Source organism: Rhinatrema bivittatum, chromosome 2, assembly GCF_901001135.1.
Source record: "Rhinatrema bivittatum chromosome 2, aRhiBiv1.1, whole genome shotgun sequence".
Lineage (NCBI taxonomy): Eukaryota > Metazoa > Chordata > Amphibia > Gymnophiona > Rhinatrematidae > Rhinatrema > Rhinatrema bivittatum.
The window spans coordinates 671,945,807-671,963,775 of record NC_042616.1 but is presented as its reverse complement, the minus strand read 5'-3'; the positions used below and the strand labels follow the sequence as shown (position 1 = coordinate 671,963,775).

The 17,969-nt window shown below is 45.5% G+C and overlaps 1 protein-coding gene and 1 long non-coding RNA gene across 2 annotated transcripts in view; one reads left to right on the top strand and one right to left on the bottom strand.

The window, feature by feature from the left end:
* LOC115085451 overlaps positions 1-17,969 on the top strand; it is a 159,506-nt gene that overhangs the window by 65,363 nt on the left and 76,174 nt on the right. The window lies entirely within an intron of this gene.
* Positions 1-17,969, bottom strand: part of PI15 (peptidase inhibitor 15) — an 88,093-nt gene that overhangs the window by 37,994 nt on the left and 32,130 nt on the right. The window lies entirely within an intron of this gene.

The following is a 17,969-nucleotide window of genomic DNA, read 5'->3' as shown; positions in this document are numbered from 1 at the left end:
AAGACTAAAGAGGTTAGGACTTTTCAGCTTGGAGAAGAGACGACTGAGGGGGGATATGATAGTGGTGTTTAAAATCATGAGAGGTCTAGAACGGGTAGATGTGAATCGGTTATTTGCTCTTTCGCATAATAGAAAGACTAGGGGGCACTCCATGAAGTTAGCATGGGGCACATTTAAAACTAATCGGAGAAAGTTCTTTTTTACTCAACGCACAATTAAACTCTGGAATTTGTTGCCAGAGAATGTGGTTAGTGCAGTTAGTATAGCTGTATTTAAAAAAGGATTGGATAAGTTCTTGGAGGAGAAGTCCATTACCTACTATTAACTTCACTTAGAGAATAGCCACTGCCATTAGCAATGGTTACATGGAATAGACTTAGTTTTTGGGTACTTGCCAAGTTCTTATGGCCTGGATTGGCCACTGTTGGAAACAGGATGCTGGGCTTGATGGACCCTTGGTCTGACCCAGTGTGGCATTTTCTTATGTTCTTATGTTCTTAATCAGCAGAGTGTGGCACCCGGAGCCCTTCAGTCCATGTCCTTCCCCGCTCACCACATCACGTGATCTCCGCACGTCATATTTTATGCGGGAGAAAGTAGGCACTGGAAAATGCCCATGAAATTCTATAAAATTTCAATAGTGGGCAAAAATATAAGCAGTTGCATGTTTTTGAAAGGTTTTATTTATTTATTTATATTTACTGAAATATATAAACCGCCTCTCCACAGAAGGGCTTCAGACATGCACAGTTCATTCAACATAAATCTTTCATGGAATATACAAAGTACAAGGACATACAACAAAGCAGAATAATCAACAATCATAAAATAATAAAATATACTTAGATGAGCTAAATAAAATCCCCAAAGAACTCTAAATCAATTATGAAAAGCAGATATAAATAACCAAGCATTACATACGTTACAAAAAGACTGAAAATCATGTAAAACTCTCAGTTCCCTTGGAAGAATTCCACATGCTTCTCTCCCTATTGATCTTTAAGCAGAGAAACTGCCTGAAGAAGCTCCTGCAAGGAACAAAGACCCTGCAATGGGATATATGCTGACAATTTGAACTAGAAGCCAATGTAGCAACTTCAGGACTGGAAAAATAAAGTCATGATGCTGCAAATCACAGAATACATGAGCAGCTGTGTTTTGAGCATATTGCAACGTATGCATCTGAGAGTATTGCAAATCTACATACAATTTCAGGGCCACATTCACAGAGCCTTTTCTGCTATTCTGTGTCTATGGTAAAAAAAAAAATATCCTACTGAATCAGGCCCTTAGAGCAGTTCAACTTATATACAATAATCTTATTGTAATAATCTTAAAAGTTATTTTATTTTAGCATTATTGAACTTTAAAATGTATTTGCATATGGTAAAATAAATCTATAGTAAAGTAGCCTGTGAATTAATTTTAAGTCCCAAAACAGATTTTCCTTTCTCTATGTTTTTAAAATGTTTACATTTCAAATAGAAAATTAAATTCCTGGGCCATGATGGCTCATTGACAGTTTTATGCACTGACATGTGGAGGACCTAAGTTTTATTGCCAGCTCAGGACTCTGATCCCTGGGCTAGCCAAGGTTGGTGATTTTCAAAATCAGTATCCATTATCCCTGGGGAAGGGACTCCCAGCTATTGCTCAATAGTGTCATGTTCAATGGTCAGTTATTCTAGGCTACCGCATTCTGGAGGAACTTATGAGCTGTGGCTGTGGACCAAAAGCCATTGATGCATTGGCTTGGCTAAGTAAGTTGAGAGAGAGTAGAAAACAGCTGAGAAAACCCAGGTAGCTGCAAATGAAGGTTCATGGTGCTCTAGCCCAACCAAAGGGCTAAAGCTTTATCGCATGCGTTAGGGCCCTAACGCACGCGATAAGGTCTTATCGCATGAGAAAAGGGCCTTTTCGCATGCGATATAATGTAAATTAGGGGAAGAGGAGGAGTTGGGGAGGGGAGGAGCCGGAGTGGGGAGGGGGGTGGGGTCGGCGGTGTCTTTGCTGCTGGCGATAATGTTAGTAACCTTTCACGGTGGTGCTATTCAGTGCGAAAGCCGGCAGCTGGTGCACTGCCATGGTGTGAAGGCTGCGGGCTTTCGCAGGCTCTCCCCCCCTTCGCCCCCCTGCCCCCTTTTTTAGAAAAACAGGCCAAAGCCAGTTTTTAGTTTGCTAGGAGGCCAAAGGACCAGGAGGAAATTACTGAGACAAATTAATAAAATGAAATTCTTGGATTTATCTGTACCATTTTGATATGGCATTCTCTTTTCACAATTATCACCCTCTTCACTCCCATCCTCATCTTTGGTCACTTGCCTTCATATGGCATCTTTTTCTTCTGATAGTGCAACCATATTCTCTCCCTATTGATTCTGGCTTTTTCTCTGCTTCTTCCTTCCCCATCTATGTTGCTAGTCAACACTTACACCTCATCTTTAAAAGTGTTACATTGTCTCTTTCATCTCAATATCTTCCACTCATCTCTTACTGCTATCTTATTCTCATTACCATTACTTCTCATCCATTTTGTCATAGTGAGAGGATACACGTTTTTGACTGGTTTTGGTAACAAAAAATGAATACAATTGACCACCAACAAATCTGCAATTGGATAACTGAGTGATTTTCTATCCCTTACTGTGTTTTGAATAAAAGTATGCACCAACAGTTAAATATCGTATTCTAAACACATATGTTCTGCTAAGTGCTAAGGGCTATGTATGATGAATGTGGAATGCCATGCCAAATTTATTCTGGCTGACTCAACAAAGAATAGTAGCTATATGCCAAATAATATGCACAGGAAGCATGGATTTGCAATATTAAATAAACTCATTGTCTCACTTTTCCGTGTGTATAGGTAGGTACTATCTACAATATATCATTCCATAGTCTCAGGTTATCTGTTGTGTTCATCTATAGCTTTATATCATTCAATGTGCTCAAAGAGGCCTCATTTCAGAGGTGTACACCACAGTATAGGCTGAAGTATGTCACTGTAGAATACAGTTAAATATTCCCTGATACAGCCTGAAAAACATCTTTTTATCATGAGAAAAAATGCCTTGGAATGAATTTCTCTATATAAATGGCCATCTACTTAGATCAATATTTTTGCAGAATTAAGGCCATATTTGCCTTTACTTAATATAAGATGCTTTTGTCTTAATGAGATCCATCTTTAAAAATTCTGTTTATCTGTTGTCCCAGACTAATAATGTATCAGATAGTATCCGATTTGAATTTGGGAAACATATCATACCCATAAAAAAACACATCTCATGATCTGGGGCTTGTTCTAGAAACACATCTTTCCATGAAAGTCCATATTAAAGGCATAATATGAACTGGATATTGAAACTTTGCATGTTAAAACATTTAAAACCTCTCCTGAACATGGAAGATCTCAGAACAGTTTAACAATCTTTAATTTTCTCAGGGACAGATTACTGAACTTCATTACTATTAGGCATTCCCTCCTCAACCTTTCGCTCTCTCCAACTACTACAGAATTCTATAGCCATATTGCTCTCAAGTACAAAAAGATATGACCATATCACTCGGGTACTTGCTGACTTACACTGTTTCCTGGTTAGGGCTAGAATTAAATATAAGACACTTATATTAATTCATAAACTGATAAGCACTACAAATACTCCATAGGTAGATTCTAGATTCCATATTTACACTCCATCCAGAACACTGAGATCTCAAAATAAAGGCCTGTTAGAAGTTCCGACAGTTCAGCAGGCACATATCGATGATGTGAGGGAAAAAGCTTTGTCAATAGCTGGTCCAGCCTTTTGGAATATCTTACCAGAACATCTGAAAACACAGAATGGTTCAAAGATTTTTAAAAAGGGACTACAGTCCTGGATATATAGAGAAGAGTTTGCAGTTGAAAATGCTGCCCTATAGAGAACAGTATATTTATATTGAATTATTCTGTAGCAGATGTTTTCTTCTGTACCTTTTAAGATATGTTTTTGAATTTCTGTTTTACTTGTTATACAATTTTTAAAATGTATGGTATTCTTGTAAACCACTGTGATGTATTGAGTAGCGATATAGAAAAATATTTTAAATAAATAAAATAAACAAATATCTTATATTTTATAATACATCATATAAGGCTAAAGAAAAGTCACACAAAAGTCTAGGTCCTAGACCTCAGGAGTACCAACATAATTAAAAGGGGGCATTTCTTTTGGAGGCACTAGCAGAGTGAAAAGATTTGTATGAAGTAGGAGCACAGTGGGTTAAGTAGAATGGACAACAATATTTACATTAGGAAAGTAAATAAAAATAGGAAGAACAAGAGACCAATTTGGTTTTTGAAAAAAGTAGCTGAAAAGGTAAAGGCCAAAATATTAGAAGTCAAAATATACAAAGAATCTCCACAAGAGGAGAACAGGAAAGAACATCTGTAAAAGCTGAAGGAAGTAGAGAAGGTAGGCAAGACAGCAAATTTAGGAACAAAATTAAAAATAGATATAGCAAAGCAAGGTGACAAATCTTTTAACAGATATGTGAGTGAAAGGAAATACATAAGTGGGTTTGCAAGACTGACAGGTCAAAAGATTAATGCATGGCAGGATAAAAGGAAAAAAAATTGCTTTCCCCCTCTAATTATCCAGTAACCAGTATATTTCACTTTGGAGCAGTTTTTAATGAACACTATTCAAAAAAATTATTTTACTTTTCTAGAGTGACTTTGTTTATTTTTATGTCATAAATGTTTTGGTATGTTAGTTTCCATTTTGGATCTAAGAAAGTGACATGGGATTTATGTAGCATAGATCGTGACGGAGTGGAAAATGTGTATTGTGGGGAGAATGATGTTAATTAAATGGAAGGAAGAATATTAATTAGTGTGGTAGGTGCAAGTGGTGTTTACCCTGAAAGCAGGGTTAGGGCCTGGTTTGGGGATCATTTGTTGTTGGGAAAGCTTTGCAGAAAAGCCATGTTTTAAGATTTTTCTTGAATGATTGGGTGAATGGATTTGTTCTTAGTTCTGTGGGGAGTTTGTTCCATAGGGTGGGGCCAGCAATTGAGAGTGTTCATTCCCTTGTTGATATCCATTGAGTGGCTTTTGGGGGCGGTGTTTGTAGTAGGCCAGAATTTGATAAGCGAAGATTCTGTGTGGGGGTATGGAGGAGAAGGGGAGTAGGCAGCCAGTTGGTTTTGTCGTTGTGGAGGATTTTGTGAATGATGGCTAGAGTCTTGAACTGTATTCTCTAAGGGATGGGTAGCCAGTGTAATTCTTTGAGGATGTGTGTGATGTGGTCTGATCTTCTGGTGTTTGTGAGAGCTCTGGCCACAGCATTTTGGAGTAGTTGGATGGGTTTAAGGGTGGAGGCTAGGAGACCTAGTAGCAAAGCATTGCAGTAGTTGTTTAGAAAATAGAAGAGCCTGTAGGACTGTTCGAAAGTCTTGTAGATTGGCTTGAGCTTTCTTAGGATTTGGAGTTTGTGGAATCCGTCTTTTAGTAGGTTATTGATGTGTTTCTTGAAGTTTAATTGGTTGTCTAGCATGATGCCAAGATTCTTTACAGTAGACAGTGTTTGGTTTAGAAGAGGATGAATGGAGGAGTCGGTGGGGGGTGGTGGGGAGGGTTTGTTGGATATGTATAGGATTTCAGTTTTGGTGTGATTGGGAGTGAGGGAAAGTTGTGAGAGTAGGTGTTTTATTGCAGTTAGGTGGGAGTTCCATCGCTCTAGTGTGTGTTCAATGGAGTCTTTGATTGGGAGTAATATTTGCACATCATCGGCATATTCACAGTGTGACAGTCCTGTTTTGTTAAGGAGTTTGCATAGTGGGGTCATGTAGATGTTGAACAATGTGGAGGATAGGTATGAGCCTTATGGTACTCCGTGGGGGAGGGGGCTTTGTTTGGATTTGGTGTCGTTGAATTTGACCTTGTATGATCTGTTAGATAGGTAGGATTTAAACCAGCTGTTGTGCCTTGAAGTCCGATTTCTTCTAGTCTATGTATTAAAGTTTTGTGATTGATGGTATCAAATGCTGCTGATATGTCCAGGAGGATGAGTAGATAGAAGGTGTTACAGTTCAGTCCTCATAGTATTGTGTCAGAGAGGGAGAGTAGTAGTGTTTCGGTACTGAGGGTGGTTCTGAAACCGTGTTGTGCAGGGAAGAGTATATTGTGGGAGTCCGGGTGTTCAGCGAGTTACCGATTAACAATTTTTTTCGAGGATCTTGGCAATGAAGGGTAGGTTCAATATTGGTCTGAAATTTGTTAGATCAGTTTCATCAAGATGAGGTTTTTTGAGTATTGGTTTGATGTTGGCGCATTTTAGGATATCTGAGAAGATGCCTTGGTAGAGTGAGAGGTTGATTATGGTTGCTATTGGTTTGGCTATGTGATTTGTTATTTGTTTAAGGAATTTTATAGGAATAGGGTCAATGGAATGAGATGCAGGATTGATGTTTTGTATGATTGATTCAATTTCAGTTGATGCAACATGATTGAAATGAGTCCGTTTGTTGTTGTTTGTGTGTGGTTCTGTTGTGACCTCGATGTTTGGGTTGGGGTTTTTTGCTATTAGTTTCAGTATTTTGTTATTGAAGAATTGGGCTAGATAGAGAGACATACAGATTGGGGGTGACTTTTGAGACAGAGAGAGATAGGAGTTGTGTGTGACTGCTGAGATTTGGGACTGGTATGGGGATTAAATGGTGAGAGAGTGAGAGACTGAAGTGTAGAATGACGTGAGAGAGACTGGTTGGATGTGACTGGAGTAGGAGTGACTGCTGAGAGAGAGGGACTAGTATGAGAGGGTTACTGGTGATAGAGTGAGGGACTGGTATGAAGGGGAACTGATGAGAGTGGGAGAGACTGGGGGTGACTGGTGAGAGAGAAGAACTGTAAAGAGGGTGTGATTGGTGAGAGAGAGAGTCTGGTGTGGGGGTGACTGAGGAGATAGTGAGAGTGATGTGAGGTGTGACTGATGACAGTGAGAGAGACTGCTTGGGGTGACTGGTGAGAGAGAGGGAAAGAAAGACTGGTGTGGGGTGACTGGTGATAGGGAGGGACTGATGTTGGGGGTGACTGAAAAGAGAAAGAGAGAGAATGAAGTGGAGAGTGACTGGTGAGAATGATAGACTGGCTTGGGAGATGACTGCGGAGAGAGAGAGATTGTTTGAGGTTGGACTGGCTGCACTGGTGAGAAAGAGAGAAAGGTGTGGGGGTGATTGGTGATGAGAGAGAGAGACTGGTGTGGGGGGATGTCTGACAGAGGGAGCCATTAGTCTGGAAGACTCGTGAGAGAGTGAGAGATTGGAGGGGTTGACTGGTGAGAAAGAAAGAGACTGGTTTGTGGGAATGATTAAAACAAGAAACTCAATTTTGAAAATGAATGAAGGGAGGCAGGTAGTGCTTCACTGCTTATTAAGGTACCAATGTATACGATCATTATTAGTGTGCACTGATAAAATTTAGTGTGCTAAATTCCATTAGAACACACTAATGGAACTTAGTGCACACTAATCATAAAATTAGAGGAAAACCAATAATAAAAAAGAACTTAAAAAAAAATAAAATAGAACAAAAATGATATGAAAAAGAAAACGACATTAAAAAAAAACATTGCACACCCCTAATGTGGAGGGGGCTGGTGAAAGAGAGACTGGTTGGGGTGACTGATTGGTGAGAAAGAGAGATAAACAGGTTGGAGGATGATTGATTAGAGAGAGAGAGACTGGAGTGGTGGATGACTGGTGAGAAAGTATGAGCCTGGTGTGAGGGGTGACCGGTGAGAGTGAGAGAGACTGCTTGGAGTCAGGTGGTTACTGGTGAGATAGAATCCTGGGGAGGGGGACTGGTGAAAGAGAGACAGACTGGGTGAAGGGTGACTAATGAGTGTGAGAGAGACTGGAGTGGGGGAGTGATTGGGGGAAGAGAAGGGGAGATGGTGTGAAGGGAGACTGAATGCACTGATGAGAAAAAGAGAGAGGCATGTGGATGACTGACTGGTGGTGAAAGAGATTGGTGTGAGAGGGTGACTAGTGAGAAAGAGAGAGACTGATGTGAGGGGTGAGTGATTGGTGAGAGAGAGAGAGAAAGACTAGTGTGGAGGATGACTGGTGAGAGATAGACTGCTGAGGGGCTGACTTTTGACAGACAGAGAGAGACTAGTATATGGGACTGGAGTGGGGGGGTTACTGGTGAGAGAGGGAGAAACTGGTTTGGTGTTATGACTAAAACAACTTAATCATTTTAAGAAGTCTGAAGGGAGGCAAGAAGTGCTTCGCTACTTATTACAGGTACCAATGTATATGATCATAGTGCACATTAATAGAATTTAGTGCATACTAACCACAATAGTAGGGAAAAAAATGAGAAAAAAAAGAATCATTTTAAAAACAAACATATCATAAATATACATTTTTAGGAGTGGAAATATATTTAGAAAATTTGAGCACCAGTCAAAATTTTAGCAGCCAGGGCAATAAAAATTATTTTCCTAGTAATTTTGTAAGCTGTTGTTGTTTTGTCTATTTTTCTGATTTTCTGTTTGCTTAGGATTGTTTGATTTGGATTTTTTGGGTTTTTCTTGTCATGGGTGTTTCTGTCAATGATTTTTCCTTTTTCTCCCTTCCAGCTTTTCGTTCCTCTTCCACTCCTGGTAGCCTCTCTTGGCCCCCTTACCTCATCATCTCCTCACCCTCTCCTCTTCTGTGTGGACAGAGGACAGCCTGGGTTGTGACTGCTGTATTTGGGCCCAGACTTCTTTCATCCGTGGTGGCTTGTTTTAGGCCCAGGTCTCCTTCCAAGGTGATGACTCCTATTGGGCCCAGGCCTCCTGCCACAGAAGCAGTGTCAGAGTCTTATCTGAGGCCTGTGTGGTAACAGATACTAGCACCATTTTTTTTTTGTGCCTGTGATTTATCTACCCTTGCACATTTTAAAGAACAAATATCTAAGATGACATCACTGGATAAATGATTGCTAAGGGAAACAAATTTCTTTTTTGCTATTTTATTTCCTAATGAAACATAGCATATCATGGCAATTTATTGCTAGAATGCTTAGAAGAAATAGGTTCATATTGAGCCGCCACTCACCTCTACTAGTTAGCCGATTATATAAAACTTTTGTCAGCCCACTCTGATACTCACTGAAAGTTTGAACGCCATGAATTCATATAAGATGTTTAAACTCAATTGAAACGTTTCCTTTGACGAGCAGAATAACACTGTGCTAACACCGCTCAGGCTTTTAAATTGCAGCATGTCTGTACAGTGTTTTTGACAGTATCCCCCCCCGGAGGAAGGCAGGAAGCCAGTACTGGCAAAACATCTGAACGCCTGTTTGTCGAGGTACATTCAGTGGTGAACGTCTGGTGCACGTTTATTTGTGAATACTTTGCACTCTACAGATTTCTGTTCTAACATGACAGTCTCTCCAGTGAACAGCTGAACAGAAGAATCCACAGGGGTATCCAGTGGAGCAGCTTTTTAAAGCAACATTTGCACTGCATTTATGTTCAAGCATTTGTTTCTTCTTCAACATGGATCAGGTTTCTGTCCTCACAGGATTCATATAAAGACTTTAAATCAGCAACATTTTCTCCTATAGACATTTTGGAATTTCTTTTTAATATATGTGCTAGCTAATTCTTCCTTATATTGTGATGCTTTATATAATTTAATTTTGAAAAACTAGTAAACATATATAACTAGAATAGGTATAGAGGAATAGGATCATCATAGGAATATATATAGAATAGATATAGAGGAATAGGAACATCATAGGAATATATATAGAATAGGTATACAGGAATAGGAACATATATTAGAGATGTGATTCAGCCGAACCTTTTGATTTGGCCTTCGTTATTGGCCCACCATGGGAAATTTTCTTTTCCCATTGTTTGGGCCGATTTTATTTCGTCTGACCCCGAACCGAAGCACAAAACCCGCCCCGACCCTTCAAATATAAAAAACAAAAAAAACAAAAAAAACAAACCCAAACCCACCCCAACCGTTCAAATTGAATTAATTGCAACCCCCCCCCCACCCTTCCGACCCCCCAAGACTTCCCTGACCCCCCAAGACTTATCAAAAGTCCTTGGTGGTCCAGCGGGGTCCCGGGAGCAATCTCCCCCTCTCAGGCCATCGGCTGCCACTAATTAAAATGGCGGCGATGGCCCTTTGCCCTTACCATGTGACAGGGGCTATTGGTGCCATTGGCTGGCCTCTGTCACATGGTAGGAGCAATGAATGGCCGGCACCATCTTGGATGGCTGGTGCCATCTTGTGCCGTCCATTGCTCCTACCATGTGTGTGTGTGTATATATTGTTATGTTCGTGGACCCTTGGGCCGTCTGAGACTGCGGATGTTATCCTGTGGGAACCCACAGGGAGCGTCACAGCCTGGAGGCGGCGCTGAAGAGACTCCAGAGAAGACTTCACCACTGGAAGTCCGAGGTCCCCCCAGGAGGAGCCCTTAGGAACCCGGACCTTTTGGACTTAGGCGGCATCCTATGCGACCAAGGATCCAGGCAGCAGCCGAAGAGATGGACAAAGAAGATGGCTGGGGCCCATGAGGCTGGAAGAATCTTCACCCTCGGAAGCCCGTGGCTTCCCCGGGAGGAGCCCATGAGAGCCCGAGCTGCTAGGACTTACGAGAATCCTCTGGGCCAGCAAGTACCAGATACCTGAGGTGGTGGAAGAGGCTGAAGTCGGAGTCCAAGAACGAAGCCGGGTCAGAAGCCAGAAGTCAGAGGTCCAAAGCCAGAGCCAGGGGTGGAAGCTGGAATCAGAGATGTGGGACGGAGCCGGGTCAGAAGCCAGAAGTCAGAAGTCAAAACCAAAACCAGGGGTGGAAGCTGAAGATGAAGTCAGGAGACGAAGCCGGGTCAGAAGCCAGAAGATAAAGAGATGATCCAAGATCCAAACGCAGCAACTAGTAACTCAGGGGACTGAGTGAACCTCGTTGCAAAGCACTGAAGATGTCCAGAAGCAGGTTTTAAATATCCTGATAGCATCTGACATCATCCAAGGCAGGGCTTGAGTTTCCCGTGCTGGCCCCTTTAAGAGGGACTCCTCCCTCCGTGCGCACGCATCTAGGGGGCGGGGCCAGTCACGGAAGATTGTCGGTGTCTCTCCCAAGGAGGGAGAGATGCGCTGGAAGCCATGCAGGCACGAGGAGGCCTCGAAACGGCCCGGGCCATCCCCGAGGTAGGTGGAGGGGCTGGAGCACGGCCCGGGACCAGACCTGTACCCCCTCCCCTTCGTCCCCTTCTTGGGGGTCTGGGTTTAGCCGGGTGATCCAGATGGAACTGGTGGAGAAGACTTTTGTCCAGGATATGGGATGAAAGTTCCCATGAATTCTCCTCTGGACTGTACCCCTCCCACGAGAGGAAGTACTCCCACTTGTGACAGTGGAACCGCACATCCAGGACACCTTTCATGATGTAAGTAACATCTTGGTCGGCAGTGGCGATGGTGGGCTCAGGAGGCTTGGCATGAAATGCAGAGAGAACCACCGGTTTGAGCAGAAACACGTGGAAAATATTATGGATCCTCAGGGTGGACGGCAGTCATAGCCGATAGGACACTACCCTGATGCGCTCTGCCACTGTGAAAGGACCGATGTAGCAGGGAGCCAGCCACATAGAGGGAATCCGTAGCTAAATGTTTTTGGTACTTAAACCATACCTTCTCTCCCGGGTGGAAGACCAGATCAGGTTGTCGTGACCTGTCTGCGTATTCTTTAGCCTTGATGGCTGTCCGACGAAGTTCTCCTGGGTGGACTGCCAGAGGTTGCGCAATTGTCGTGCCATAAGTTGCGCTGCAGGCGACGGTACTGTCAACGACAAAGGCAATGGAGGCCTAGGGCTCTTTCCGTAGACCAACTGAAAAGGAGACAGGTTAGTTGCAGAGTGTTTGTGGCAGTTATATGAGAACTCTGCCCAGGGTAACAAGGTGACCCAGTCATCTTGAAGGTCTCCGACGAAGGCCCGAAGGAAGGCCTTTAGAGTTCGGTTGGTCCGTTCGGCCTGGCAGTTGCCCTGGGGGTGAAAGGTGGTTGTCAGTTCCAGTTTCACCCCGAATTTCCTGCAGAGGGCCTTCCAATACTTTGCCGTAAACTGGGGACCACGGTCTGAGGTGATGTGTGAAGGGAGTCCATGTAGTCGGCTGATGTGCTGTGTAAAGAGATTAGCCAACTCTAGCGCTGAAGGCAGTTTGGTGAGAGGCACAAAGTGGGCCATCTTCGAGACACGGTCGACCGTGACCCAGATCACGATCTTCCCATCAGAAACAGGCAAATCTACAATAAAATCTGTGGACAGATGAGTCCAGGGCTCAGTGGGAATGGGTAGCGGCTGAAGGAGCCCCCAGGAGCATCCATGTAAGGGTTTCTGCCGGGCACAGGTAGGACACGACTGAACAGAGTCGGACGACTTTATTGACCTGCGGCCACCAGTAGAACTCCGTCAGAAGTTCCAGGGTCCTGGCTGTTCCTGGATGCCTGGTGGTCAGGGAATCATGGGCCCATGCTAACACTTTCCTACGGGAATGAGAGGACACCACAGTCTTACCCGCGGGGGCCACCTCAGATGTGGCCAGAAGAACTTTGGCTGGGTCCAGAATGTACTGAGGCGGGTTGATGGTATCTTCTGTCTCCGTCGTGTGGGAGAGAGCATCCGCACGGACATTCTTGGATGCCAGTCGGTAACGGAGGGAAAAATTGAAATTGCTGAAAAAGAGTGACCAGCGCGCCTGCCGTGGATTAATACGCTGGGCCCGGCACAGATACTCCAGATTCTTATAGTCTGTGTAAACGACTACTGGGTGTTGGGCCCCCTCCAACCATTGGCACCATTATTCGAAAGCCAGTTTGATGGCCAGCAGCTCTTTATCCCCTATGCCGTAGTTCCTCTCTGCAGACGAGAACTTGCGTGAGTAGTAGGAACATGGCAGGGATTTGCCTCGGTTGGACAATTGGCTATGTCAGAGGTGACGACCTCCATGATGAACTGGCGTTGAGGGTCTGGGTGGCGGAGGCAGGTGTCGTGGAGGAATGCGTTCTTCAATTCCTGAAAGGCTCGTAGAGCCGTCGCCGGCCAGTTCCTGGCATCGGCCTCCTTTCTGGTGAGGGCCGTCAACAGAGCCATCATCTGGGAATAATGGAGAATAAATTACTGATAGAAATTGGCAAATCCAAGGAACCGCTGAAGCGCTTTGACTCCCACCAGTTGAGGCCAATCTTTGATGGCCGCAACCTTCTCTGTGTCCATGTGGAACCCTGTGGAGGATACAATGTACCCAAGGAAGGGCAGTGATTCTTACTCAAATTGGCATTTCTCGAGTTTCGCATACAGGCGATTATCTCACAATTTCTGCAGCACTTGGCAGACATCGTGACGGTGCGTCTCCAAGTCCTTTGAATATATTAGTACATCGTCAAGGTAGACAATTACGGAGGTATGTAACAACTCCCTTAGGACCTCATTCATGCGGTTTTGAAAAATCGCCAGGGCATTGCAAAGACCGAAGTGCATGACCAAGTATTCGTAGTGGCCATCCCTTGTGTTGAATGCAGTCTTCCATTTGTCACCGAGCCAAATCCTCACCAGGTTATAGGCCCCGCGGAGATCCAATTTTGTGAAGACCTTGGCCACCTGGAGTCTATCCAAGAGCTCTGGAATCAAGGGCAAAGGGTACCGGTCATGGCGGGTAATGCTGTTCAGGCCACGGTAATCTATGTAGGGTCGGAGGGAGCCGTCCTTTTTAGCTACAAAGAAGAACCCTGCTCCAGCAGGGGATTTGGACAGTCGAATGAATCCCTTGTCCAGGTTCTCCTGGATATATGCGGACATGGCCTGCATCTCGGGGAGTGACAACGGGTACACCCATCCTCGTGGCGGCATGGTACCTGGAAGCAAGTTAATTGCACAGTCGAAAGGGCAGTACTCCGGGAGGATCTTGGCTTTCTCCTTGGAGAAGACATCGAGGTAGTCCTGATAGTGGGGCGGCAATACCAATGAAGTCATCAGGAAAGGTATCTGTGGTTGAGGAACAGCTGTCAAGCAAGAGTTGAAGCACGATGGCCCCCAGGACGCCACCTGGAGGGTATCCCACGAGATTATAGGAAAGTGCTTATGCAGCCAAGGTAGCCCCAGGATGACCAAATGCATGGACTTTTCCAGGATGAGGAACGAAATCTCCTCCACATGCAGAATACCAGTGTGTAGCGTGAGAGGCCTGGTACGAGTAGCGATGGTCCCTGGAAGAAGTCTTCCCTGAATAGAAGACATACGGAGAGGGGGTCTTTGTGGTTGAACCCCAATCTGGAGTTGCTGGACCTTGAGGATGAAGTTTCCCCCGGCCCCAGAGTCAATCAGGGCTAGCTTATTGAACTCTCCTTCGGAAAGGAGTAAGATCACTGGGACGGTGCACAGGGAGGCAGAAGTGGTGTGACCTAGGGTTAACACCCTGACTGTCCCTAAGTCTGAGCATTTCCCAGACGCTCACTGCAGCAGGCAAAGAAATGGCCCTTGCCACCGCAATACAGGCACAGACCCAGGCACCAACGTCTTCTCCTCTCTTCTTGAGAGATAGGTCCCCGGCCCACCTGTATGGATTTGGGATCTTGAGCCCCCGAAGAGGCAGAAGGGGAGTGCCTGTTTCAGGAAGGTGTGGTTCCGGAGCTCCCGGGTCTGTGAGCAGGCCTCCTCTCCCAGAACCGGTGTTGGATACGGCGGTCCACACGGCCCGCCAGATCAATGAGATCGTTCAAGTCGTCTGGGAGATCTCTGGCCGCCAACTCATCCTGAAGGGGAGAGACTTTCCAAAAAGATGCCGTGCAGGCTATCACTTCCCCAGTTCAATTCAGCAGCAAGAGTCTGAAAATCCATGGCGTGTTCAGCCAAAGGCCGGTTACCCTGACGCAGCTGGAGCAGTTTGGATGCGGCAGTAGGGCTATGGGAGGATTCATCGAAGATCCGCCGAAAGGAGGTGACGAATTGTACCAGATTGGCTAGGCAGGGGTCCTGACGCTCCCACAGGGTGGAGGCCCATGCGAAGGGTCTCCCATCCAACAGGGAGATAATATAGCTTGTCTTGACCCGGTCCATCGGGAACTGAGCTGGAAGGAGATTGAAGTGAATATAGCAATGGTTCAGGAATCCTCGACAAAGATTTGCGTCCCCTGAAAACCGTGAGGGTGCTGGCATCTGTATGGGTGCCGCTGGTCCAGTATTGGTCTCAGCTCCAGATACCGATGATCTGGAAACAGCGGCTCCGCCAACTCGGTCAGCTAGTCCCTGCACTGTTGCCATCAGGGACTCAAGGCAAGTTTGCTGCTGTTGCAGCCTCTGTGCAATACCCGGGATGGCTTTCAAGCCTGCAAGATCCGCCGGATCCATGGCCTTGCAAACTGTTATGTTCATGGACCCTTGGGCCAGCTGAGACTGCAGATGTTATCCTGTGGGAACCCACAGGGAGCGTCACAGCTGGGAGGCAGTGCTGAAGAGACTCCGGAGAAGACTTCACCACTGGAAGTCTGAGGTCCCCCCAGGAGGAGCCCGTAGGAACCCGGACCTCTTGGACTTAAGTGGAACCCTATGCGACCAAGAATCCGGGCAGCGGCCAAAAAGATGGTCGAAGAGGACGTTGGGGCCAGTGGCGTAGCCACGGGTGGGCCTGGGTGGGCAGCTGCCCACCCAATTTAGACCCAGGCCCACCCAACTGACACCAGAACTGCAAGGCTGTCGCGGGATCCCATCCCCGCGACAGTGAAGAGGAGAACCCATGCTTGGCACGCCATCACGGCACACGTGGGGAAGCGCTGCTGCGGCCGTATGGCCGACCGATCTTCCTGTTTGCGGGGGGAGGGGGGGAGCGGAAGCGCCGTGCACAGCTTCCACTTCCTCCCCCCAAAGCAGGAAGATCAGCTGGCCTCTCCTGCTATCTTCGGGCCGTATCATATGGCCGACCGATCTTCCTGTTTGGGGGGGGGGGAGGAGAGCGGAAGCGCCGCGCACAGTTTCCGCTTCCTCCCCCCAGAGCAGGAAGATCAGCTGGCCTCTCCTGCTGCCACTGGCCTCCTGCTATCTTGGCCGACCGATCTTCCTGTTTGGGGGGGGGGGGGGAGAGCGGAAGCGCTGCACACAGTTTCCGCTTCCTCCCCCCAGAGCAGGAAGATCAGCTGGCCTCTCCTGCTGCCACTGGCCTCCTTCGTACAGCCGACCGATCTTCCTGTTGGGGGGGGGGAGAAGAGCGGAAGCGCCGCGCACAGCTTCCGCTCCCCCCCCCCAGCAGAAAGATCTGTCGGCTGTACGAAGGAGGCCAGTGGCAGCAGGAGAGGCCAGCTGATCTTCCTGCTCTGGGGGGAGGAAACGGTGCGCGGCGCTTCCGCTCTCCTCCCCCCCCCCCCCCCCAAACAGGAAGATCGGTCGGCCATACGGCCCGAAGATAGCAGGAGGCCAGTGGCAGCAGGAGAGGCCAGCTGATCTTCCTGCTCTGGGGGGAGGAAGCGGAAACTGTGCACAGGCTTGAATGTGTATGTGAGGATGAGAATGGGAGTCTTGTGTGTGTGTGGGTGAAAATCGGACCCTGGGTGTGTATGGGAGTGAGAATGGAGTCTTGAATGTGTGTGGGTGATAATGGAAGCTTGAATATGTGGGTGAGGATGGAAGCTTGAATATGTGGGTGAGGTTGGAAGCTTGAATATGTGGGTGAGGTTGGAAGCTTGAATGTGTATATATATGGGTGAGAATGGGAGCCTGGGTTTGTGTGTATGGGTGAGAATGGAAGCTTGAATATGTGGGTGAGGATGGAAGCTTGAATGTGTATATATATGGGTGAGAATGGGAGCCTGGGTTTGTGTGTGTGGGTGAGAATGGAAGCTTGAATATGTGGGTAAGAATGGGTGCTTTGAAAGTGTGTATGTGTGGGTGAGAATGGGACCTTAAATGTGTGTATGTGTGGGGGAGAATGGGTTTGTGTGTGTGGATGAGAATGGGTGCCTGGATGTGCGTCTGTGTGTGCATAAGAATATAAGCCTGGGGAGGGGTGAGAAAGTGAGAGCTTGTATGTGTGTCTGCAGAGAATGTGAGCTGGGGGGGCGGGGGGGGGGAGAGCATATGAGAGTGAGAGCCTGAGTGTGTGAGGGAGTCTGTGAGAGAAAGCATTTATGTATATATGTGTGTGTGTGTGGAAGGGAAGAAGACAGTAGTAGAAAAGACACTGAAGAGGAATTAGGAAATGAGCGACAAGGGAAAAAATGGGAAAGAGAGACCAGGACCAACTGATTAGAAAAATACAAAGATCAGACAACAAAGGTAAAAAAAAAAATATATATATATATATATATATATAGAGAGAGAGAGAGAGATGTTAGCAATTTAAATGTCATCTTTGGGAATGTGCATTCTTATATTTTTGTATTTTGCTCTTTCTTAAGTATTCCACTGTTCAGACATTTTAGTTTCTCAGGCTTTCTATTTTGGCTTTATCTACATGTTTCTGTTTCTAATTTATAGTCTCTTATTTCTATATTAGGTAAGGGTCGGTCTCAGTTTTGCCTGTTTGTGACAGAAATGAGTATTTCTAGCATATAGTTTCTCTGTAGTAGTAGTCCAGCCTGTTCTGTTATTCCCGTAGGTGATGTATTAATGTTCTAGGGCCTGGTGTAGTATTTGCATTGCTGCTTTTTCATAAGGTTGCTGTTTGAATCCTGAGAGTCAGTGCTGTGATTGTTTGGCAAGGTTCCAGATGCCTCTTTCTTTGCAAGAGTTTGTTACTTCACAAAATAGCAGTGGAGGGTTATTTTTTGCTGAGATTACACCAGAATTTTAATTTTTTTTTTCATGTTACTTGTAATGTGAATTGCCCTAGCTTTGCGCTGCACCTGTTCTGATGATTAATTATATTTTATTGTAGTTATGAAGATTTCTGGGTTTCTGCAAAGATGGTTCATGAAAGAATACATT